The following is a 23,739-nucleotide window of genomic DNA, read 5'->3' on the forward strand; positions in this document are numbered from 1 at the left end:
CGCCTGAATGTAGCTACAAAGTCAGTATAGGAGGATAGCAGGGGATCAGACTTCTCCCATAAAGGTGATGCCCAGTCAAGGGCTGAGCCACTGAGAAGGGAGATGATATAGGCAATTTTGGTACGGTCACTGAAGAAATTGCCAGGTAGAAGCTCAAAGTGGATTTCACATTGATTGAGAAATCCCCTGCAGAACCTTGGAGATCCATCAAATTTTGCTGGCGTTGGAAGATGAAGATGTGGACTGGAAATGGGTAAGGTGGGTGGGGTTACAGCTGGTGTCACTGTAGTGGACGCACCGGACGTGCCAGGTCCACGGAGGGTCGTTTGAATCCCATCCAGCCGTGTGGAGAGATCCTGGAGACAGCGGATGATGTGGCCCTGTGCAGCCTCCTGATGTTCAAGTCGGGCTGCCAGTTCTTGCATCGGCCTGGCCGCTTGATCCTGGTCTCCGGCTGGATTCATTAGGTCAGTGCTTACTGTCACAACTGAGGGCCTGAGTTGACGGGAGGCAACCTCAGTTGTAGGGGCTGAGATGTAACGGAACCTGGGAGGTTGTATCAGACCCCTAGACATGTAAGTAACATGTAGAATAACTGCCCGAAGGCGTGACCACGACAACCAGGATAAAAGTCAATGATGTTTATTATGACAAACTCCGTAACACAGCAGAAAATAAGAAAACATAAAAGTCAGCAGGGCAATAATACAGTTCCTGGGTACTACAGGGTGGCAAGGGCCACAGGCACTGGTAGTGTGAGACAGTTCTAATAATCTTCTAGTTGGAAAGTCCTTACCAGGCCTGACTGTAGCAATGGAGAGAACCCAGGATCGTACCAGCTGGTGTTCCAGGAAAGGCTGGGCTGCTGAAGGTAAAATGGCTGCTGTGGATACTGGCTGGAACCAGACTGTTGTTGGTACGGAGTGGATACTGGCTGGAACCAGTTAAATAATAAACGAACTTGAGAGCGATGAAATAATAATACCGGTGGAGAGTGGTAAACTGCAGAAAGGACACCGGCCCTTTAAGGGAAGCTGTACACTGCTGGAAGCTGGGCTGGAAGCAGGTGATTGACTTGAGAGCGATGAAATAATAATACCGGTGGAGAGTGGTAAACTGCAGAAAGGACACCGGCCCTTTAAGAGAAGTTGTACACTGCTGGAAGCTCGGCTGGAAGCAGGTGATTGCTGTAGCTGGAAACAGGTGAGTCCAGAATGGATCGGAGAGTCAGGCTACACCGCAGATGGAATGCTGGTGCGGGTCTCTATAGCAGAAGTCTGGAGACAGGAGCTGGAACCTGGAAGACAACCACAGGAGAGAGACAAACTGGAACTAGGTTAGACAACCAAAGCACTGACGCCTTCCTTGCTCAGGCACAGCTTACTTATACCTGCAGCAAGGAAGGGGTTGGCTAGGCAATTATGCAAATCAACAATACAGACAGCAGATTGGTGGAAATGCTCAGATGACAAAATCCAAGATGGCTGCGCCCATGCAGACACTTGGAGGGAAGTTTGGTTTGTAATCCATGTGAGAATTGAAACAGTAATGGCGACGCCGGCCACAGGAGACAGGAGACGCCAGACTGACAAGCGCACATTTAACCACGCGGGCACAGCGGAGGCCGCGGCTGATGAAATCACCACTCTGACATTCTGCATGTGGAAACTCAGGAACAGCGGGATCCGGTCCTGGAACGCTGAGCCAGCCTTAGGAGGCATCTGAAGGGTAAGTAATGGCGTCCAGATACCCGGATCGTGACAGCTTGATTTAAAACACGTACGGCACGATGATACATGACCCCCAAGCACGGATTCATACACACATGCTTCTGCTATCTCACTAGGTCATACCCTTTTCCTACCATCTCCTCTCCTCCCTTACCCAACCATGTAAATGTATTAACCCCTAACATATATTTTTCTCCTTTTGAAATGTTTTCAGGAAGTGGCAGTTATTGTTGACTGCCAAAGGGTGGACTGTCAAAGTCAGAAAAATATCTCTATGCACACTACCATATCTGCACCTCACACAGGTCCGTGCTGCGCATGCGTACGCTCTCCCGTACGTGCGCATACTCACAGTCGCGGGCACCCGCAGGCGCATGGTATGCGTATTTACGGTAGAGTTTATGCGATCGTAGCGTGCGACTCAATCATTACATATTTTCACTATATAATGTATTTTGTAGATCATGGTCCCTTTGATAGATTCTGAAAGTTTGGTTAATATAGAATGTTCATGAACAGAGAAATCCCTCTTTGTTTGATACGAAGGGTCAGACAGGAGTAATACAGTGGTGTTTAGTATCCATCGGAAGAATATTTAATTAGAAATATTCCGGTGTTGGTTTGAAGCAGATCAATCGCTCGTGCGAATAGTTATGGACATAAGAAGTTTATGAACATTTACTTTATTTGCACTTTATTACCCATGCGGCGGGAAACCCAGTTTCCCTCCCACCTGAGCAGTTAGAAATAGTCACAGCCCACCTGTATGAATCAACCTATGACCTTTTGTTATAATGCGAAGCCGAATTCCTGTGTCCAATGAACAATAAGATTGTAGGGACCATTGAATTGCATTGTGTGTGGGGCATAAATAGGCAGGCCGACCATATCCAGTTCACTCTCTTCAACGGTTCTCATTGCTGATAATCGGGAGCTGGATATCGAGGCGCATGCGATCGTTTCCCCTTGTGCGTAAGTTTTCTCCGCAGTCATATTGTCTTGATGTTATTATGAGCCATCTCTCTCTCCTCTCTTTTTCCCTTATTTTCCCTTGATTGTATTGTATTGTATTGTATGGTATTTCCTGTGTAATTATCTGGTTAGTTAGTCTATGTTATATTGTAGTGTATGCTTTGTACTGTGATTCTTTTGCAAGTATAATAGTCATAATACATATAATAGGTTTTGGACCCTAAGCCCAGGTATCTGTGTATTTCTTATAGTGTTAAGTATTCCCTGAGCGTCGGTGACGCCCAAGCAGCTTTGTAGTTAATCAGGTTACACCAGGTTGCATTTACACTCTATCACCACACTAAGGTTTACTGTATATTTCGTTGTTAATGGTATAGATATAAAGGTTTAACGTCGTAAGCGTCTGCACCGCTGGAGATCTCCTCGTGGTCCCAAGCGTCCGCTACGCTATAGCGAATCATTACGTTAGTCGGCAGCCAATAGCGTGCCTGCCTGTGATCTCTGGGCCGTAAGCGAACGTGACGCTTGAGCGTCTCGACTACGGTTGAGCGATCGTTACGCAACTTGTGTACCCCTACGGTACTTCTTACGTAGATAGCGTACAGTGTTCTTAGACCTCTTAAAGTGTTTTATATACGATAAATATTTAGCTTTATCAGGGTCATTCCGAGTTGTTCGCTCGCAAGCTGCTTTTAGCAGCTTTGCACACGCTAAGCCGCCGCCTACTGGGAGTGAATCTTAGCATATCAAAATTGCGAACGAAAGATTAGCAGAATTGCGAATAGACATTTCTTATCAGTTTCTGAGTAGCTTCAAACTTACTCGGCATCTGCGATCAGTTCAGTGCTTGTCGTTCCTGGTTTGACGTCACAAACACACCCAGCGTTCACCCAGACACTCCCCCGTTTCTCCAGCCACTCCCGCGTTTTTCCTGGAAACGGTTGCGTTTTTTCGCACACTCCCATAAAACGGCCAGTTTCCGCCCAGAAACACCCACTTCCTGTCAATCACACTCCGATCACCAGAACGAAGAAAAAACCTCGTAATGCCGTGAGTAAAATTCCTAACTGCATAGCAAATTTACTTGGCGCAATCGCACTGCGGACATTGCGCATGCGCATTAGCGACTAATCGCTCCGTTGCGAGAAAAAAATACAGAGCGAACAACTCGGAATGACCCCCTATGTTACTATGTTACATGTAATAAACAGACGTACTAAGTAGGGTACTAGGTAGGTTGTATCTTGACAGGCAAGTGAGGGGAGCCACAGGAAGGGAAGGCAGACCAGCACTCAGTGAAACTGTACCCAGCAAAGGAGGAGCACACAGATGCATCAAGACTTGGAGAGAGATAAATTGTAGTAGTTGCCCAAAGCAAACTAATCCATACAGTGAATTGCTGTCAACACTCTGATTACTGGATAGCTCCAGCCATGCACCAATCAGCAAGTAAACAGCCATTCGCTAGAGGCAGGTAGAGAATGCTGCACTCTGATTGGTGGATAGCTCCAGCCATCCACCAATGAGCAAGCTGACAGTGATTCGGTGTCTTGCTGCAGTCTAGGAGGCAGGCAGAGAATGTTGCTTGGTTGCTCTGATTGGGTGTAATTCATAATCCGCACAGCCAGGCAGCATTCTCTATCTGCTTCCCAAGAAGCTCCGAAGGCACCAGCCTGGGAGGCAGATGCCCTCTGTCCCAGCCTACTCCTGCTCAAAGGCCCATAGCATCTGGCCAGTGTGCCTATACGTTAAGGTGGCCCTGATAGCTAGATGCTGGTGGACATTTGCTAAAACTGCTCTAGATAACAGTGGTGAAATACTGGTGTCACTGATAGCGTTTTCATTTATTAGATGAGACTTCACCCTCATCCACGGAGCAGATGGTGTTCATTTGCTCATTTTGTCCAATGAGCACCTACAACTGTATATAAGATGTGTTGAATTGTAATTATTCAACTAAAAAAAACAACCTACATTTTATTGCTGAATAAAGGCTGCATTACAAAAAACTTAAATCCCATTTTTTTTACTGATAATCTTAATGGGTTAATACAGTGGTTCCCAAAATGTGTGTCTAGGCACCCTGGGGTGCCGCAAAGCTCTTGCAGGGATGCCTCGGGTTGGTGGTCCAGGACCAAAAGAAATTATTTATGGTCAAAGTGATAGGCAAAGCGAATGCTAGTGGTTACCAATCATAAAACGTGGACAATCAGAAGCACAACTGTACACCAAAACATAACGGACCCCAAGGATGACAGGTAGGCACAGTTTACATAATTTCATATTTTTTCCAAATTTATCAATAAAAAAACCTTTACACAGGCTTTCAGAGATTCCTGAGGGCACTCCGAGGGGAGCGGCATTGCACTGTTTAATAAAATGCTAGTCGATTGGCTCCCAAGGGTGGTCTGACTATCATTTATATACAATTCTGCAGTTTTACAGCTGGATGCTAGCAGTGTGTGAATAGATGCAGCTTGGAAAGATGTGTGATGTCACTTCCGGGTCATGCAAAGGTTAAAATGGCTTCTGAAAACACTGTGGCAGCTGCAGGTGTTGGAAAAGTCAGTGCCACTACCGACCACTCTTATATTGCCCCACACATCTTACAGATAAGCAGCACTGATAAGGACTTGCCACACACCGCCGCATTAATACTTCAGGGGAACCAGTATATGTGTACATAACATGCACTGATACCACTTCACCCCCATATCAACGGATGATACATCTACCAATCGATACCTGCAATAGGAAATCTGCACTGGCTTAGAGAGACAGAAGCATCTACCCAAATAAACCCATAGTATGGTGCAATTTTTTGTAGAGAGCGAGTTTGTTCTCGGTTAGTTAGGTTTGCTTTCTGTCTGCTTCAGTGCCCTGTCTCAAGTTAAGGTGAAAATAAAAACTGCCCACAATGTATATGGAGCCGGTGACAAGGAGACACCAGCAGAGTGGGATAGTCCTTTATGTGCTAGTTGGACCTCCATCAGCAAGAGAACACCCACCACAACCACTTGAGCAGTTTAAGAGCTTATGAAGTGATTGATGCAAGCGTTGCTTATATGTCAAGAATAGGGGAGTACAGAACATAAGAAAATGTGAGAGACCCAGGACCATCCTCATATAGGGGGTAATTCAGACCTGACCGCTAGCAAGCGATTTTTGCACTGCTGCGATCAGATAGTCGCCGTAATTGGGGGAGTATATGTTAGCTGTGCAAGTGTGCGAACGTATGTGTAACAGAGCTGTACAAACAGATCTTGTGCGGTCTCTGCGCAGCCTAGAACTTAGCCGATGCGATCACTTCAGCCTGTCCGGGACCGGAATGGACGTCAGGAACCCTCCCTGCAAACGCTTGGACACGCCTGCGTTTTTCCAACCACTCCCTGAAAACGGTCAGTTGCCACCCACAAACGCCCTCTTCCTGTCAATCTCCTTGCGTTCGCCCGTGCGAATGCATTCTTCGCACAAACCCTTCGCTGAGCGGCGATCCGTTTTGTACCTGTGCGACACGCCTGCGCATTGCGGTGCATACGCATGCGCAGTTTAGACCTGATCGCCCGCTGTGCGAAAACGCAGCCTAGCGATCAGGTCTGAATTAGCCCCATAGTTCTCAAGATTCCCTGTAGGAAATGCTCCTCAGATAGTGAGAAAGGAGAATTAAAAGAGGACCCCAGAACCTTTAATGTGTACTGATAAAGCATATTAACAAGACCATGGAGCATTCAGGATGTACCAGCACCCACGTCCTTGCAGTCTTTTCTGAACAGAATTGCGAAAGATCTAGTATCCAGAGTGACAGTAGTTGAATAAAAAGCAATTTAATCTTAAAAAAGTTTGAAAAAATGTATCCCGTTCTGAAATGCCTAACATTGATGCTGCATTAGGGTAACAAACGTTAAATTTTGAAATATATTTCATGTGAAATTGATTTTGTTGAGCATCTGTTTTGAATATTTTGTGCAAAGTAAATGTTGTTTGTGTGGTACATGATATGCTTTCATTTTGATGCAAAGCTTGTCATGGAAACTGGTAACAAACGTTACATAAAAAGACCATTTTCATGGAATGACCCAATAGCCAATCTGTCAGCAGAAACCACTATCCCATTGGAAGATGGAGGCCCCTAGAAAGAGACATTGGTTGCAAAATGTGAAAATCTTTTAAATACAGTTGCAAAAAAAAAAAGTATGTGAACCCTTTGCAATTTCCTGGATAAATTGGTCATAAAATGTTTTCTGATCTTCATCTCAGTCATAACAATAGACAAACACAGTCTGCTGAAAGTAATACCACACAAACAACTATATGTTCTCATGTTTTATTGAACACACCATGTAAACTTTCACAGTGCAGGGTGGACAAAGTATGTGAACCCCTAGGCTAATGACTTCTCCAAGAGCTAATTTGAGTCAGGAGTCTTCTGAGAGCTCTTTTCTGCAAGGTATGGTTCACATCAGGCAATGCTTCTTGAGAATTGCAAACTCAAAACTGGTGTGTGTTTTTTTATAGGGCAGCAGGGCAGCTTTAACCAACACCTCCAATATCGTCTCATTGATTGGACTCCAAGGGGGTAATTCCAAGTTGATCGCAGCAGGAAATTTTTTAGCAGTTAGGCAAAACCATGTGCACTGCAGGGGGGGCAGATATAACATGTGCAGAGAGAGTTAGATTTGGGTGTGGTGTGTTCAATCTGCAATCTAAATTGCAGTGTAAAAATAAAGCAGCCAGTATTTACCCTGCACAGAAACAAAATAACCCACCCAAATCTTACTCTCTCTACACATGTTATATCTGCCCCCCCTGCAGTGCACATGGTTTTGCCAAACTGCTAAAAAATTTCCTGCTGCGATCAACTTGGAATTACCCCCTTGGAGTCCAATCAATGAGACGATATTGGAGGTGTTGGTTAAAGCTGCCCTGCTGCCCTATAAAAAACACACACCAGTTTTGAGTTTGCAATTCTCAAGAAGCATTGCCTGATGTGAACCATACCTTGCAGAAAAGAGCTCTCAGAAGACCTACGATTAAGAATTGTTGACTTGCATAAAGCTGGAAAGAGTTACAAAAGTATCGCTAAAAGTCTTGGTGTTCATCAGTCCACGGTAAGACAAACTGTTTGTAAATGGAGAAAGTTCAGCACTGTTGCTACTCTCCCTAGGAGTAGGTGTCCTGTAAAGATGACTGCAAGAGCACAGCGCAGAATGCTCAATGAGCTGAAGAAGAATCCTAGAGTGTCAGCTAAAGACTTACAGAAATCTCTGGCACATGCTAACATCTCTCTTGACGAATCTACCATATGTTCCACAGCACTACTGGCAAAATATTCTGTGGACAGATGAAACCAAAGTTGAGTTGTTTGGAAGGAACACACAACACTATGGGGGTCATTCCAACCCGATCGCTCACTGCAGTTTGTCGCAGCGCAGCGATCGGGTCGGAACTGCGCATGCTTCGGCGCCACAGTACGCCGGTGCATGGCAGCTTTCGTTACCTAGCGGTCGCTAGGCGGGAGGGGGCTGAACGGCGGCGTTAAGCCGCCGTTTAGGGGGAGCGGTCCGGCCAATGCAGGCGTGGCCGGACCGTTGGAGGGGGACGGGCCGCGGCGGTTGCGAGCAACTCCCAGCCAGCCGCAGGAGCTGCGCTGGCTGGGAGTTACTCCTCAAATACAAAAGGCATCGCCTCTGTGCGATGCTTTTGAATTTGTGCGGGGGGGGGGGGGGGGGGGGGGGGGGGCGGCTCTGACATGCGGGGCGGGCTAGCCCTGTTCTGGGCGTCCCCCCGCATGTCTGAGTTTACGATCGTAGTTGTGCTAAATTTAGCACAGCTACGATCAACTTGGAATGACCCCCTATGTGTGGAGAAAAAAAGGCACAGCACACCAACATCAAAAACTCATCCCAACTGTGAAGTATGGTGGAGGGGGCATCATGGTTTGGGGCTGCTTTTGCTGCCTCAGGGCCTGGACAGATTGCTGTCATCAACGGAAAAATGAATTCCCAAGTTTATCAAGACATTTTTCAGGAGAACTTAAGGCCATCTGTCCACCAATTGAAGCTTAACAGAAGATGGGTGATGCAACAGGACAGCGACCCAAAGCACAGAAGTAGATCAACAACAGAATGGCTTCAACAGAAGAAAATACGCCTTCTGGAGTGGCCCAATCAGAGTCCTGACCTCAACCCGATTGAGATGCTGTGACATGACCTCAAGAGAGCGATTCACACCAGACAACTTAAGAATATTGCTGAACTGAAACAGTTTTGTAAAGAGGAATGGTCCAAAATTCCCCCTGACCGTTGTGCAGGTCTGATATGCAACTATAGGAAACGTTTGGTTGAGATTATTGCTGACAAAGGAGGGTCAACCAGTTATTAAATACAAGGGTTCCCATACTTTGTCCACCCTGCACTGTGAATTTTTACATGGTGTGTTCAATACAACCATGAGAACACAATTGTTTGTGTGGTATTAGTTTCAGCAGACTGTGTTTGTCTATTGTTGTGACTTAGAAGAAGATCAGAACACATTTTATGACCAATTTATGCACAAATCCAGGAAATTCCAAAGGGTTCACATACTTTTTCTTGCAACTGTATCTTAATTTTCCCTTAGGTTGTACGATCACAGCCGGTGTAACGATGGCTCCACTTTCTAGACTGTTAGGGATCTTGCAGGAGAATCACCAGAGAGATATCCAGGATAGGGACGATCTTCTTAAAAATGTTGATATCTTGAGACATGACAATATAATAAATACCTTTGTGAGGGGAGGCACTTGATATCCCGGCTGTCGGGATCCCGGCGCTCTGCATACCGGCGCCGGGATCCCGACTGCTGGGATACAGACAACTATTCTCCCTCTTCGGGTGTCCACGACACCCCTGGAGGGAAAATAGTGTGGTGCGCACAGCGCGGCGAGCGCAGTGAGCCCGCAAGGGGCTCTTTTGTGCTCGCCCCTCTGCCGGCATTCTGGTGGTCAGGATCCTGGCGTCGGTATGCTGGGCGCCGGGATCTCGAGCGCCGGTATATCGTAGTACACCCCTTTGTGAGGCATCCTCAGCTACCATATCTTTCTCAGCCAAGTCTGTAGCCTCAACAGGAGTGGCCAAGAGGGCTTAGTGGCTTAGGACCTGGATGGCTGACCGCCAGTCAAAAAACAGATTGGCACTATCACATTCCGAAAGTTCCCTTCTGTTCAGGGATAATCTGGATGCTACAGAAAGGCTCAGGGGGAAGGTCTCACCAACTTCCATAGGAATTGAGGGGAACATCTACGTATGCGGTTTCATCCAGACAGCATTTCATGAGGCATATTACAGACAGACTTTTTGTGCCTCCAGTAGTAAAGAAGCAGCCTTCAGGCCAAATAGCTCACAATGACTACATAGTGGAGTTGTCTCCAAACTGGGTAGGAGAAGGGTTGGACTGGTCCAGAAACAAATAGGTATTTTTTTTTTACTCCTTAGACTTGCAATGACCGAATCAGTTTAGCCCTGCAAGACATTTCCACATAGAATAGAGAGTGGATATTTTCTCATGTCTTACTTACATGTTTTATTAGCAAATTCCCCAGACTGTTTCGGGTCACCATTATCAATTCACATGCCTTCCTTTTGATCTCTCAACCTCACGAAAGACTTTCACCAAGGTTCTAGTACTACTCATACAGTTTCTAAAACTCAACATAGGCGCATAAAGAAAACACTAACCACACTTCCCTTTGATAAGATGCTCTTTCTTCCACTTCAGCAGATGGGGATCCGGTCTCTAGGTTGACAAGACTTGGGTCGACAGTGTCTAGTTCGACCACTATTGGTCGACAGTAAGTAGGTCAACATGGTTTCTAGGTCAACATGGTTTCTAGGTCGACATGACAAAAGGTTGACATGAGAATTTTTTTTTACTTTTTCAAACTTTACGATCCACGTGGACTATAACTGGGAACGGTAACCTGTGCCGAGTGCGGCGAGGCACCTTGCCCGAAGCATGGCGAGCAAAGCAAGCCATGCAAGGGGACAGGGTGCACTAATTGGGGTTCCCGGTCACTGTACGGAGAAAACGACACCAACATGTAAAAAAAAAAACTCATGTCGACCTTTTTTCATGTTGCCCTAGGATCCCTGTCGACCTAGAAACCATGTCGACCTACTTACTGATGACACTAAAAAGGACAAGTTTATGCTTTCAACACAAAGATTGTAGCAGATAAAGCGCCAAGTACAGGAATCATGACGTCAGACGCAGATATGTGCAGTATGAGAATTGCAATCAACGTTCTCAGACTCAGAGACATCCCCAGAAACAGCTGAACTGGCGGAAGAACCCACAGCTGAAAGCCACAGGGACGGTTCTCCCTTTGTCATCAGTGTAACACTGGACACTCATTATTATACAGGTTGAGTATCCCTTATCCAAAATGCTTGGGACCAGAGGTATTTTGGATATCGGATTTTTCCGTATTTTGGAATAATTGCATACCATAATGAGATATCATGGTGATGGGACCCAAGTCTAAGCACAGAATGCATTTATGTTACATATACACCTTATACACACAGCCTGAAGGTTATTTTAGCCAATATTTTTTATAACTTTGTGCATTAAACAAAGTGTGTATACATTCACACAATTCATTTATGTTTCATATACACCTTATACACACAGCCTGAAAGTCATTTGATACAATAATAAGAATTTACTTACCGATAATTCTATTTCTCGGAGTCCGTAGTGGATGCTGGGGTTCCTGAAAGGACCATGGGGAATAGCGGCTCCGCAGGAGACAGGGCACAAAAAGTAAAGCTTTAGGATCAGGTGGTGTGCACTGGCTCCTCCCCCTATGACCCTCCTCCAAGCCAGTTAGGTACTGTGCCCGGACGAGCGTACACAATAAGGGAGGAATTTTGAATCCCGGGTAAGACTCATACCAGCCACACCAATCACACCGTACAACTTGTGATCTAAAGCCAGTTAACAGTATGATAACAGCGGAGCCTCTGAAAAGATGGCTCACAACAATAATAACCCGATTTTTGTAACTATGTACAAGTATTGCAGATAATCCGCACTTGGGATGGGCGCCCAGCATCCACTACGGACTCCGAGAAATAGAATTATCGGTAAGTAAATTCTTATTTTCTCTATCGTCCTAGTGGATGCTGGGGTTCCTGAAAGGACCATGGGGATTATACCAAAGCTCCCAAACGGGCGGGAGAGTGCGGATGACTCTGCAGCACCGAATGAGAGAACTCCAGGTCCTCTTTTGCCAGGATATCAAATTTGTAGAATTTTACAAACGTGTTCTCCCCTGACCACGTAGCTGCTCGGCAGAGTTGTAATGCCGAGACCTCTCGGGCAGCCGCCCAAGATGAGCCCACCTTCCTTGTGGAATGGGCCTTAACCGATTTAGACTGTGGCAGGCCTGCCTCAGAATGTGCAAGTTGAATTGTGTTACAAATCCAACGAGCAATCGACTGCTTAGAAGCAGGCGCACCCAACTTGTTGGGTGCATACAGTATAAACAGCGAGTCAGATTTTCTGACTCCAGCTGTCCTGGAACATATTTTCAGGGCCCTGACAACTTCTAGCAACTTGGAGTCCTCCAAGTCCCTAGTAGGTGCAAGGCACCCCAATAAGCTGGTTCAGGTGAAACACTGACACCACCTTAGGGAGAGAACTGGGGACGAGTCCGCAGCTCTGCCCTGTCCGAATGGACAAACAGATATGGGCTTTTTTGAGAAAAAACCACCAATTTGACACTCGCCTGGTCCAGGCCAGGGCCAAGAGCATGGTCACTTTTTATGTGAGATGCTTCAAATCCACATATTTGACTGGTTTTAAACCAATGTGATTTGAGGAATCCCAGAACTACGTTGAGATCCCACAGTGCCACTGGAGGCACAAAAAAGGGGTTTGTATATGCAATACTCCCTTGACAAACTTCTGGACTTCAGGAACTGAAGCCAATTCTTTCTGGAAGAAAATTTACAGGGCCGAATTTGAACCTTAATGGACCCCAATTTGAGGCCCATAGACACTCCTGTTTGCAGGAAATGCAGGAAACAACCGAGTTGAAATTTCTTTGTGGGGCCTTCCTGGCCTCACACCACGCAACATATTTTCGCCACACGTGGTGATAATGTTGTGCGGTCACCTCCTTTCTGGCTTTGACCAGGGTAGGAATGACCTCTTCCGGAATGCCTTTTTTCCCTTAGGATCCAGCTTTCCATCGCCATGCCGACAAACGCAGCTGCGGTAAGTCTTGGAACAGACATGGTACTTGCTGAAGCAAGTCCCTTCTTAGCGGCAGAGGCCATAAGACCTCTGTAAGCATCTCTTGAAGTTCCGGGTACCAAGTCCTTCTTGGCCAATCCGGAGCCATGAGTATAGTTCTTACTCCTCTACGTCTTATAATTCTCAGCACCTTAGGTATGAGAAGCAGAGGAGGGAACACATACACCGACTGGTACACCCACGGTGTTACCAGAACGTCCACATCTATTGCCTGAGGGTCTCTTGACCTGGCGCAATACCTGTCCCGTTTTTTGTTCAGACGGGACGCCATCATGTCCACCTTTGGTAATTCCCAACGGTTTACAATCATGTGGAAAAAACTTCTCAATGAAGTTTCCACTCTCCCGGGTGGAGGTCGTGCTGAGGAAGTCTGCTTCCCAGTTTCCATTCCCGGGATGAAAAACTGCTGACAGTGTTATCACATGATTTTCCGCCCAGCGAAAAGTCCTTGCAGTTTCTGCCATTGCCCTCCTGCTTCTTGTGTCGCCCTGTCTGTTTACGTGGGCGACTGCCGTGATGTTTTTCCCACTGGATCAATACCGGCTGACCTTGAAGCAGAGGTCTTGCCAAGCTTAGAGCATTATAAATTTACCCTTAGCTCCAGTATATTTATGTGGAGAAAAGTCTCCATACTTGATCACACTCCCTGGAAATTTTTCCCTTGTGTGACTGCTCCCCAGCCTCTCAGGCTGGGCTCCGTGGTTACCAGCATCCAATCCTGAATGCCGAATCTGCGGCCCTCTAGAAGATGAGCACTCTATAACCACCACAGGAGAGACACCCTTGTCCTTGGATATTGGGTTATCCGCTGATGCATCTGAAGATGCGATCCGGACCATTTGTCCAGCAGATCCCACTGAAAAGTTCTTACGTGAAATCTGCCGAATGGAATTGCTTCGTAGGAAGCCACCATTTTTACCAGGACCCTTGTGCAATGATGCACTGTTTTTAGGAGGTTCCTGACTTGCTCGGATAACTCCCTGGCTTTCTCTTCCGGGAGAAACACCTTTTTCTGGACTGTGTCCAGAATCATCCCTAGGCACAGCAGACGTGTCGTCGGGATCAGCTGCGATTTTGGAATATTTAGAATCCACCCGTGCTGATTGTAGCAGTATCCGAGATAGTGCTACTCCGACCTCCAACTGTTCCCTGGACTATGCCCCTATCAGGAGATCGTCCAAGTAAGGGATAATTAAGACGCCTTTTCTTCGAAGAAGAATCATCAATTCGGCCATTACCTTGGTAAAGACCCCGGGGTGCCGTGGACAATCCAAACGGCAGCGTCTGAAACTGATAGTGACAGTTCTGCACCACGAACCTGAGGTACCCTTAGTGAGAAGGGCAAATTTGGGACATAGAGGTAAGCATCCCTGATGTCCCGGGACACTATATAGTCCCCTTCTTCCTGGTTCGTTATCACTGCTCTGAGTGACTTCATCTTAATTTGAACCTTTGTAAGTGTTCAAAAAAATTTTTTAGAATAAGTCTCACCTAGCCTTCTGGCTTCAGTACCACAATATAGTGTGGAATAATACCCCTTTTCTGTAGTAGGAGGGGTAATTTAATTATCACCTGCTGGGAATACAGCTTGTGAATTTTTTCCCATACTACCTCCTTGTCGGAGGGAGACTTGGTAAAGCAGACTTCAGGAGCCTGCGAAGGGGAAACGTCTCGACATTCCCATCTGTACCCCCGGGATACTACTTGTAGGATCCAGGGGTCCTGTACGGTCTCAGCGCCATGCTGAGAACTTGTCAGACGCGGTGGAACGCTTCTGTTCCTGGGAATGGGCTGCCTGCTGCAGTCTTCTTCCCTTTCCTCTATCCCTGGGCAGATATGATCTTATAGGGACGAGAGGACTGAGGCTGAAAAGACGGTGTCTTTTTCTGCAGAGATGTGACTTAGGGTAAAAAACGGTGGATTTTCCAGCAGTTGCCGTGACCACCAGGTCCGATGGACCGACCCCAAACAAGTCCTCTTCCTTTATACGGCCATACTGTGCCGTTTGGAATCTGCATCACCTGACCACTGTCGTGTCCATAACATCTTCTGGCAGTTATGGACATCGCGTTTATTCATGATGCCAGAGTGCAAATATCCCTCTGTGCATCTCGCATATATAGAAATGCTCTATAGTCAATAAAATACTGTCCCTGTCAAGGGTATCAATATTTTTAGTCAGGGAATCCGACCAAGCCACCCTAGCTCTGCACATCCAGGCTGAGGCGATCGCTGGCCGCAGTATAACACCAGTATGTGTGTATATACTTTTTATTATATTTTCCAGCCTTGTCAGCTGGTCCTTGAGGACGGCCCTATCTATAGACGGTACCGCCACTTGTTTTGATAAGCGTGTGAGCGCCTTATCCACCTTAAGGGGTGTTTCCCAACGCGCCCTAACTTCTGGCGGGAAAGGGTATACCGCCCATAATTTTCTATCGGGGGGAACCCACGCATCATCACACACTTTAATTAATTTATCTGATTCAGGAAAAACTATGGTAGTTTTTTCACATCCCACATAATACCCTCTTTTGTGGTACTTGTAGTATCAGAAATACGTAACACCTCCTTCATTGCCTTTAACGTGTGGCCCTAATAAGGAATACGTTTGTTTATTCACCGTCGACACTGGATTCAGTGTCCCTGTCTGTGTCTGTGTCGACCGACTAAAGTAAACGGGCGTCTTAAAACCCTTGACGGTGTTTTTGAGACGTCTGGACCGTACTAATTGTTTGTCGGCCGTCTCATGTCGTCAACCGACTTTGCAGCGTGTTGACATTATCACGTAATTTCCTAAATAAGCCATCCATTCCGGTGTCGACTCCCTAGAGAGTGACATCACCATTACAGGCAATTGCTCCGCCTCCTCACCAACATCGTCCTCCTACCTGTCGACACACACGTACCGACACACAGCACACACACAGGGAATGCTCTGATAGAGGACAGGACCCACTAGCCCTTTGGAGAGACAGAGGGAGAGTTTGCCAGCACACACCAAAAACGCTATAATTATATAGGGACAACCTTATATAAGTGTTTTCCCTTATAGCATCTTAATATATATATAAGCATATCGCCAAATTAGTGCCCCCCCTCTCTGTTTTAACCCTGTTTCTGTAGTGCAGTGCAGGGGAGAGCCTGGGAGCCTTCCCTCCAGCCTTTCTGTGAGGGAAAATGGCGCTGTGTGCTGAGGAGATAGGCCCCGCCCCTTTTTCGGCGGCCTCGTCTCCCGCTCTTAACGGATTCTGGCAGGGGTTAAATATCTCCATATAGCCTCCGGAGGCTATATGTGAGGTATTTTTAGCCAAAATAGGTATTCATTTGCCTCCCAGGGCGCCCCCCTCCCAGCGCCCTGCACCCTCAGTGACTGCCGTGTGAAGTGTGCTGAGAGGAAAATGGCGCACAGCTGCAGTGCTGTGCGCTACCTTTAGAAGACTGAGGAGTCTTCTGCCGCCGATTCTGGACCTCTTCTTACTTCAGCATCTGCAAGGGGGCCGGCGGCAAGGCTCCGGTGACCATCCAGGCTGTACCTGTGATCGTCCCTCTGGAGCTGATGTCCAGTAGCCAAGAAGCCAATCCATCCTGCACGCAGGTGAGTTCACTTCTTCTCCCCTAAGTCCCTCGTTGCAGTGATCCTGTTGCCAGCAGGACTCACTGTAAAATAAAAAACCTAAGCTAAACTTTCCTAAGCAGCTCTTTAAGAGAGCCACCTAGATTGCACCCTTCTCGGCCGGGCACAAAAATCTAACTGGCTTGGAGGAGGGTCATAGGGGGAGGAGCCAGTGCACACCACCTGATCCTAAAGCTTTACTTTTTGTGCCCTGTCTCCTGCGGAGCCGCTATTCCCCATGGTCCTTTCAGGAACCCCAGCATCCACTAGGACGATAGAGAAATATTTAATAACTTTGTGTAATAAACAAAGTTTGTGTACATTGAGCCATCAAAAAACAAAAGTTTCACTATCTCACTCAAAAAGTCCGTATTTCGGAATATTCCGTATTTCGGATATTTGGATATGGGATACTCAACCTGTAGTACAATTTGTTTTTAAAACATGTGTTTCCCTTTTATGTAGAATCTTCCATATATTTAGTCCAAGACAAGCCAGCTTCTCATTTACATCTTGTATTGGAGGTATGGGACTATGCAAGAGTTCTGCTCTAGAACCAGCAGTATCCAGCTCCCTGGAGGTCACACTCCACCACACTAAGGGGTCTATTCATGAAGCAGTGTAAAGGGTGGAGAAGTGAGACTGTGGAGAAGTTGCACATGGCAACCAATCAGCTGCTCCGTACAATTGTAGAGTATGCAAATTATAAATGTTACTTAAATGCGGATTGGTTGCCATGGGCAACTTCTCCACTGGATCACTTCTCCACTCTTTTCACTGCTTCTTGAATAGACCCCTAATCTCTCTTCTTCACTGTGTAGCACTTGCAAAATCGAGTCATCAGGTCCAAAATCTTAGTGGACATGGCAACAGGTATTTGTTGAGCCCTGCATTAAACTTTTTGCAGCCACATGTAACTTACATAAAAAGGAGAACTTCTGCCAGAGGTATAAGGGAGTTAAATGCACTTTGGTTCAAAGAGGCGTTCTCCAATCTGCGTGAGGATGAAGTTGGATTAAGAAGGAAACCAGCCTTCCGTTGCAAAGTAGCCTCTTTATGTCATATTAATCAGGAGATTGTGTTCTCATTATTTTATCCTCACCAAGCCTACAAGGAAGAGGAACGCCTTCATACCTTGGATATGGGGGTCATTCCGAGTTGATCGCTAGCAGATTTCGGTCGCTGCGCAGCGATCAGGCAAAAAAATCAGCACTTCTGCGCATGCGTATGCAGCGCAATGCGCACGCACGTCGTACTATTACAACGAACAATGTAGTTTCACACGAGGTCTAGCGAAGCTTTTCAGTCACACTGCTGGCCGCAGAGTGATTGACAGGAAGAGGGCGTTTCTGGGTGTCAATTGACCATTTTCAGGGAGTGTTTGGAAAAACGCAGGCGTGCCAGAAAATAACGCAGGCATGGCTGGGCGAACGCAGGGCGTGTTTGTGACGTCAAAACAGGAACTGAAGAGTCTGAAGTGATCGCAAGCTAGGAGTAGGTCTGAAGCTACTCTGAAACTGCACAAAATTATTTTGTAGCCGCTCTGTGATCCTTTCGTTCGCACTTCTGCTAAGCTAAAATACACTTCCAGTGGGAGACGGCACAGTGTTTGCACGGCGCTAAAAGCAGCTAGCGAGCGAACAACTCGGAATGACCACCATGGTCAGGTCAATTTTACTACTTATCTGTCAAGAACCAGACATTAGGAAAACTGACAATCTTTTTGTCCTGCAGGAAAGAGCTTGTAAAGATCAAGTACCTTCTAAGGATACAATTGCCAGGTGGGTTGAGGAGCTCATCCAGGCCTCTAGGAGGAATGAGCAAGAGGTGCCAGAAGTTACAAGGGCTTACGAGACAGGAGGAATGGCAACTTTGCGGTAACTGGTCCTCACCTCACATATTTGTCATGTCATGCTCAGAGCAAAGGGCTCCCAGTTCCAAATATTTCATTTGCAGAACAACTTCTATTGGTGTTACTAGAGCCCACCCTTTTCTGGACATAGCGATGGATACATCCTATTAGTTTGGGCTGCCAAGGGCTCTGAGGAGGAAAGCGGCAAAGATACCTGCCCATGCGCTGTACTGTTTAATTACAGTTTGGGAAGTCAACTAAAAAGGGGAGGAGTCAAGTGCTGGAATTCGGTTCTCGTCTCTGTTTGTGATGTCACACAGCCAGCACGGACAACAGTCCGGACATGTCTCAATTGTTCGTCCGGACCGCCCCCCCAACGCCCTTAAAAATCTGTGAACACACCCCGCAATACTCGCAGATGCATCATATTCATATAGAGCGCTGACTTCAATGTATACAAAATCACCTCTTACCGAGTGATGTGAGGGGCCAATGATTCTCCATTATCACGTCCTTGTACAGATCCCTGCGTTCCTCTGCATACTCCCACTCCTCCATGGAGAGATAGACAGCGACATCCTGACACCTTATAGGAACCTGACACACACAATGACACAGCAGTCACCTCTCCAGTCATCACCCAGACATCTGCCCTGGTGTTACTGTATAATGCCCCATTCCCAGCAGTCACCTCTCCAGTCATCACCCAGTCACCTCCCCTGGTGTTACTGTATAATGCCCCATTCCCAGCAGTCACCTCTCCAGTCATCAGCCAGACACCTCCCCTGGTGTTACTGTATAATGCCCCATTCCCAGCAGTCACCTCTCCAGTCATCACCCAGACACCTCCTCTGGTGTAACTGTATAATGCCCCATTCCCAGCAGTCACCTCTCCAGTCAGCAGATGAATGATCTTGTTGGTGAGTTCCAGAATCTTCTGCTCATTGTCTCTCTCATGTATCAGTGAGTGAGGTGGAGGCTCCATGATTGGGCTCTGGCTCCTGCTCCCTCCTCCTGACACACAGGGATGGCTGGTGATGGGTGTCACACGCTCTCTGGAGTTCTTCCTCACTATTGTGCAGTCCTGTGTTGTGAAAAGAACTGGTTTATGAATAATCTTTATTTACATACTGTACCTGTATATACATACTACTGTATATAAAACACCTGCTAAAGACAATTGCATGGGATTTCTGCATGTACTGTTTAGTACTAAAAATAAATAAAACAAAATAACCCATGCATCGCAACACCTGTCACTTGCAACGTACCAGGTTAAAAAAGCCATACAGCTCACCTCATGGGTGTGGTATATATTGTAGACATACATCATGTCAATATTCATAACCACATCAACTGCTACGGCGCTGTGTTCCAGGCATGGCAGTCAAGTGATGAAGACTTCCGGCATATCCATCCAGTGGATGGGTGGACCTAACCCTAACTCTATAACTAATCTTACTCTTAACCCTTTCCCCTTGTGAATAACCCTAACCTCCTCTTCCACAGCCTAACCCTAAATCTCCCCCATTGTCTTAACCTAACCTCCCATAGACTAATCCTATCCTCCCTCCTGTAGACTAACTCTTTCACTAGTGTCTAACCTTCCCTCCTGCAGCCTAACCCTCAACCTAGTGCCTAACACTAACCTCCCCTCCCATAGACTAACCCTACTCGAAGTGCCTAACCATAACCTCCCCTCCCATAGACTAACCCTACTCGTAGTGCCTAACTCTAACCTCCCCTCCCAGAGACTAACCCTACTCGTAGTGCCTAACCCTAATCTCCCCTCCCATAGACTAACCCTTCCCCTAGTGCCTAATCCTAACCCTCCCCCTACTGCCTAACCTGTCCCTCCTGAAGCCTTACCCTAACCTCCCCTCCCGCAGCCTAACCTCCTCCTAGTGCCTAATCCTGACCCTCTCCTGAGCTAAGGACACTGACCATCAGCTCTGGATCCACCTGGTATCTCCGGTAATAATTGGACTCTTGCCCCTATTGGACACTACAAGCCCACTGCAACCTGGAATCATTCCCCTGCTGCTAACTGGATTCTCACCTGCTAAATTGAGATCCTGGGGACAACATCCATAAGGACTGGGTAACTACTATTATCTCAAGTGAACCAAGAAATAATGAGGAGGGAGTCCTAACCGGAGACTGTGTACATATAATATTTACCATGAGTGGGATCCAATTGGTCCTAATTAACATCTTCTAACATCATCTGTTTCTGATTTAGGAACAGATAAAGATAGTGTGATTACATCTGATTTATTCATTTAATCATTTTATATGTTTATTAAAAATGTGTGATTTTTTATCTTAAAATATCGTCCCTTATTGGGTTTTACAGCCGGCGCCAGTACATATTTCCATATTGTTGCTCTTCTTGACTAACCTTGACAATCCCCTCCCACAACCTAACCCTAACCTCCCCTCCCACATACTAACCCCAATACTAGTGCCTAACCCTAACTCTCTCCTATAGACTCAGACTAACCCTCCTCTCCCACAACTTAACCTCCCCTCCAGTTGACTAACCCTAACCCTCCCCTCCCGCAGCCTAACCCAACCACCCCTCCAGTAGACTAACCTTAAACCTCTCCTTCCACAGCCTAACCCTAACCTCTCCTCCCACAGGCTAACCCTAACACTAGTGCCTAACCCTAACCTCCCTCTCCTGTAGACTAACCATAACCCCTTCACTCCTGAAGCCTTTCCCTTACCTCCCATCCCCAGCCTAACCCTCCCACTAGTGCCTATCCTTAACCCTCCCCTCCCACAGCCTAACCTTAAACTCCCCCCCTCCACAGACTAACCCTAACACTAGTGCCTAACCTCCCTCTCCTCTAGATTAACCCTTACCCACCCCTCCCGCAGCCTAAACCTAACCCGACTCTCCCGAACTTAACGTTGCCCTCCGATAGCCTAATCCTCCCCTCCTGTAGCCTTACCCTAATCTCCCTTCCCGCAGCCTAACCCACCCCCTAGTGCCTAACCGTAACCCTCTCCTCAACTAACCTTGACCATCCCATCCAACAGCCTAACCCTAACCTCCCCTCCCAGATACTAACTCTGACACTATTGCCTAACCCTATCCCTCTCCTGTAGACTCAGACTAACCCTCCTCGACCGCAACTAAACCTACCCTCCAGTTGACTAACCCTAACCCTCCCCTCCCGCAGCCTAAACCTAACCTTCCCTCCAGTAGACGAACCTTAAACCTCCCCTTCCACAGCCTAACCCTAACCTCTCCTCCCACAAACTAACCCTAACACAAGTGCCTAACCCTAACCTCCCTCTCCTGTAGACTAACCATAACCCTCCCCCTACTGCCTAATCCTTCCCTCCTGAAGCCTTACCCTAACCTACCCTCACTGGTCTAACCCTAACCCTAACCTCCCTTTCCACAGACTAACCCTAACACTAGTGCCTAACCCTAACCTCCCTCTCCTGTAGACTAACCCTCCAGTAGACTAAACCCTAACCCTCCCTTCCTGCAGCCTAAACCTAACCTCCCACAACCTACCCCTAGCCCTCCTCTCCCGAGCTTAATGTTCCCCTCCCATTGCCTAATCCTCCTCTCCCATAGCTCAACCCTAACCTCCCCTCCAGCAGCCTAAACCTAACCTCTCATAACCTACCCCTAACCCTCCTCTCCCGAACCTAATGTTCCCCTCCCATAGGTTAACCGTCCCCTCCCATAGCCGAACCCTAACTTCCCCTCCTGCAGACTAACCCTAAATTCCCCCTACTGCCTAAGCCTAACCCTCCCATAGCCTGACTCTCCCCTCTTGTAGCCCAAAACTAAACACCTGATGTTAACAATGTAAATATGTTGTTACCATTTTAACATTGACATTGTGACTGTCAACATTATATCCTAAGTACACACGTATGTAACCTCAACACATTATGTACTATAATCACACTGTGGCACTACAGGTATGACAGCGCTTCAGTATGCCACCATTGGCAACCTTTGAGCCATACAATAATTCCCATACTTTTCTTTAAAGTCAAACACCCAGTCATGGATGCCAGTGAATGCCACCACTTCCAGACAACGTTGGCCAATTTGGTAAATAAATAAGATGGCCAGTCCTCGAGTGTTGGTCATACAGTAATTATGTGTCACAGACATATTTACGGGAGAACATATCCCATCAGAAAGCTTACAGGCATTATTGATGAAATAGGAACTTTATCTGGAAGAAGACACAGAGCCATGGGAGAAGGGCAAGCACAGTGCAGAGACAGAGCCAGGTACGTGAAGACCGGCTTCAGCACTATATACAGAGAACGTTGTTGTATACTGCATGTTCCCTGTTGTACTCCTGGCTGTTAGTGAGCTGTATGGCAGGGCTGCTGAGGGGTTATGGCTTCCACTAGACTGACTGGAGGAATGCAAAGCTCAACCAGTCGTCCTTAATCTGGGTGTCTACTGGTCTTGTGGATCCGTGTCCGCTGAAAGCGGACTGACAGGATCAGCGACACAGGTAATTATCCATCATGCAATAAAATCAGGGAGGCGTTTGCTCCAAATTTATTCTGCTGCAGGACAACAACCCCAAACATACAGCCAATGTCATTAAGAACGATCTTCAATGTAAAGAAGAACAAAGAGGATGTAGCTGGGATCCCGGCAGTCATAATGCAGATGCCGGAATGCCGACACCTGTTAGAATACCGATGCCGGCATCCCGACAGCCGGGACCTTGAACTTAAGTATCTCAGGGAGGTTAGGGTTAGGCTGCTGGGAGGCTAGGTTTAGGCTGCGGGAGGGAGGGTTAGGTTTAGGCTGCGGAAAGGAGGGTTAGAAAGGCTGCGGCCAGGGGAGGTTAGGTTTAAGCTGCGGGGAGGTTAGGTTTAGGCTGCAGGAGGGAGGGTTAGGTTTAGGCTGCAGGAGGGGGGGTTAGGTTTAGGCTGCGGAAGGGAGGGTTAGAGACAGGCTGCGGCCAGGGGAGGTTAGGTTTAAGCTGCGGGGAGGTTAGGTTTAGGCTGCGGAAGGGAAGGTTAGAGTCAGGCTGCGGCCAGGGGAGGTTAGGTTTAGGCTACAGGGAGGAAGGTTTAGGTTTATGCTGCGGGGCGGGAGGGTTAGGGGTAGGGAGAGGATTAGGGTTAGCTGCCTCCTGCTCCCCTGTTGGGATTTCAAACAGTCGGGATGCTGGTGCCAGTATTCTGGCAGCCGGCATACCGTACCAAACTTGAACAAAGAGTCCTGGACCCCACGGTGCCCTGATCAAGTCTGCCTAGGGTTACATGAG

The 23,739-nt window shown here is 47.2% G+C and overlaps 1 pseudogene; it reads right to left on the reverse strand.

Moving 5' to 3' along the window:
• The window catches only part of LOC135057208 (zinc finger protein 27-like), a 145,708-nt pseudogene that overhangs the window by 106,445 nt on the left and 15,524 nt on the right, over nt 1-23,739 (reverse strand).

Source organism: Pseudophryne corroboree, chromosome 3 (assembly GCF_028390025.1).
Source record: "Pseudophryne corroboree isolate aPseCor3 chromosome 3, aPseCor3.hap2, whole genome shotgun sequence".
Taxonomy (NCBI): Eukaryota; Metazoa; Chordata; class Amphibia; order Anura; family Myobatrachidae; genus Pseudophryne; species Pseudophryne corroboree.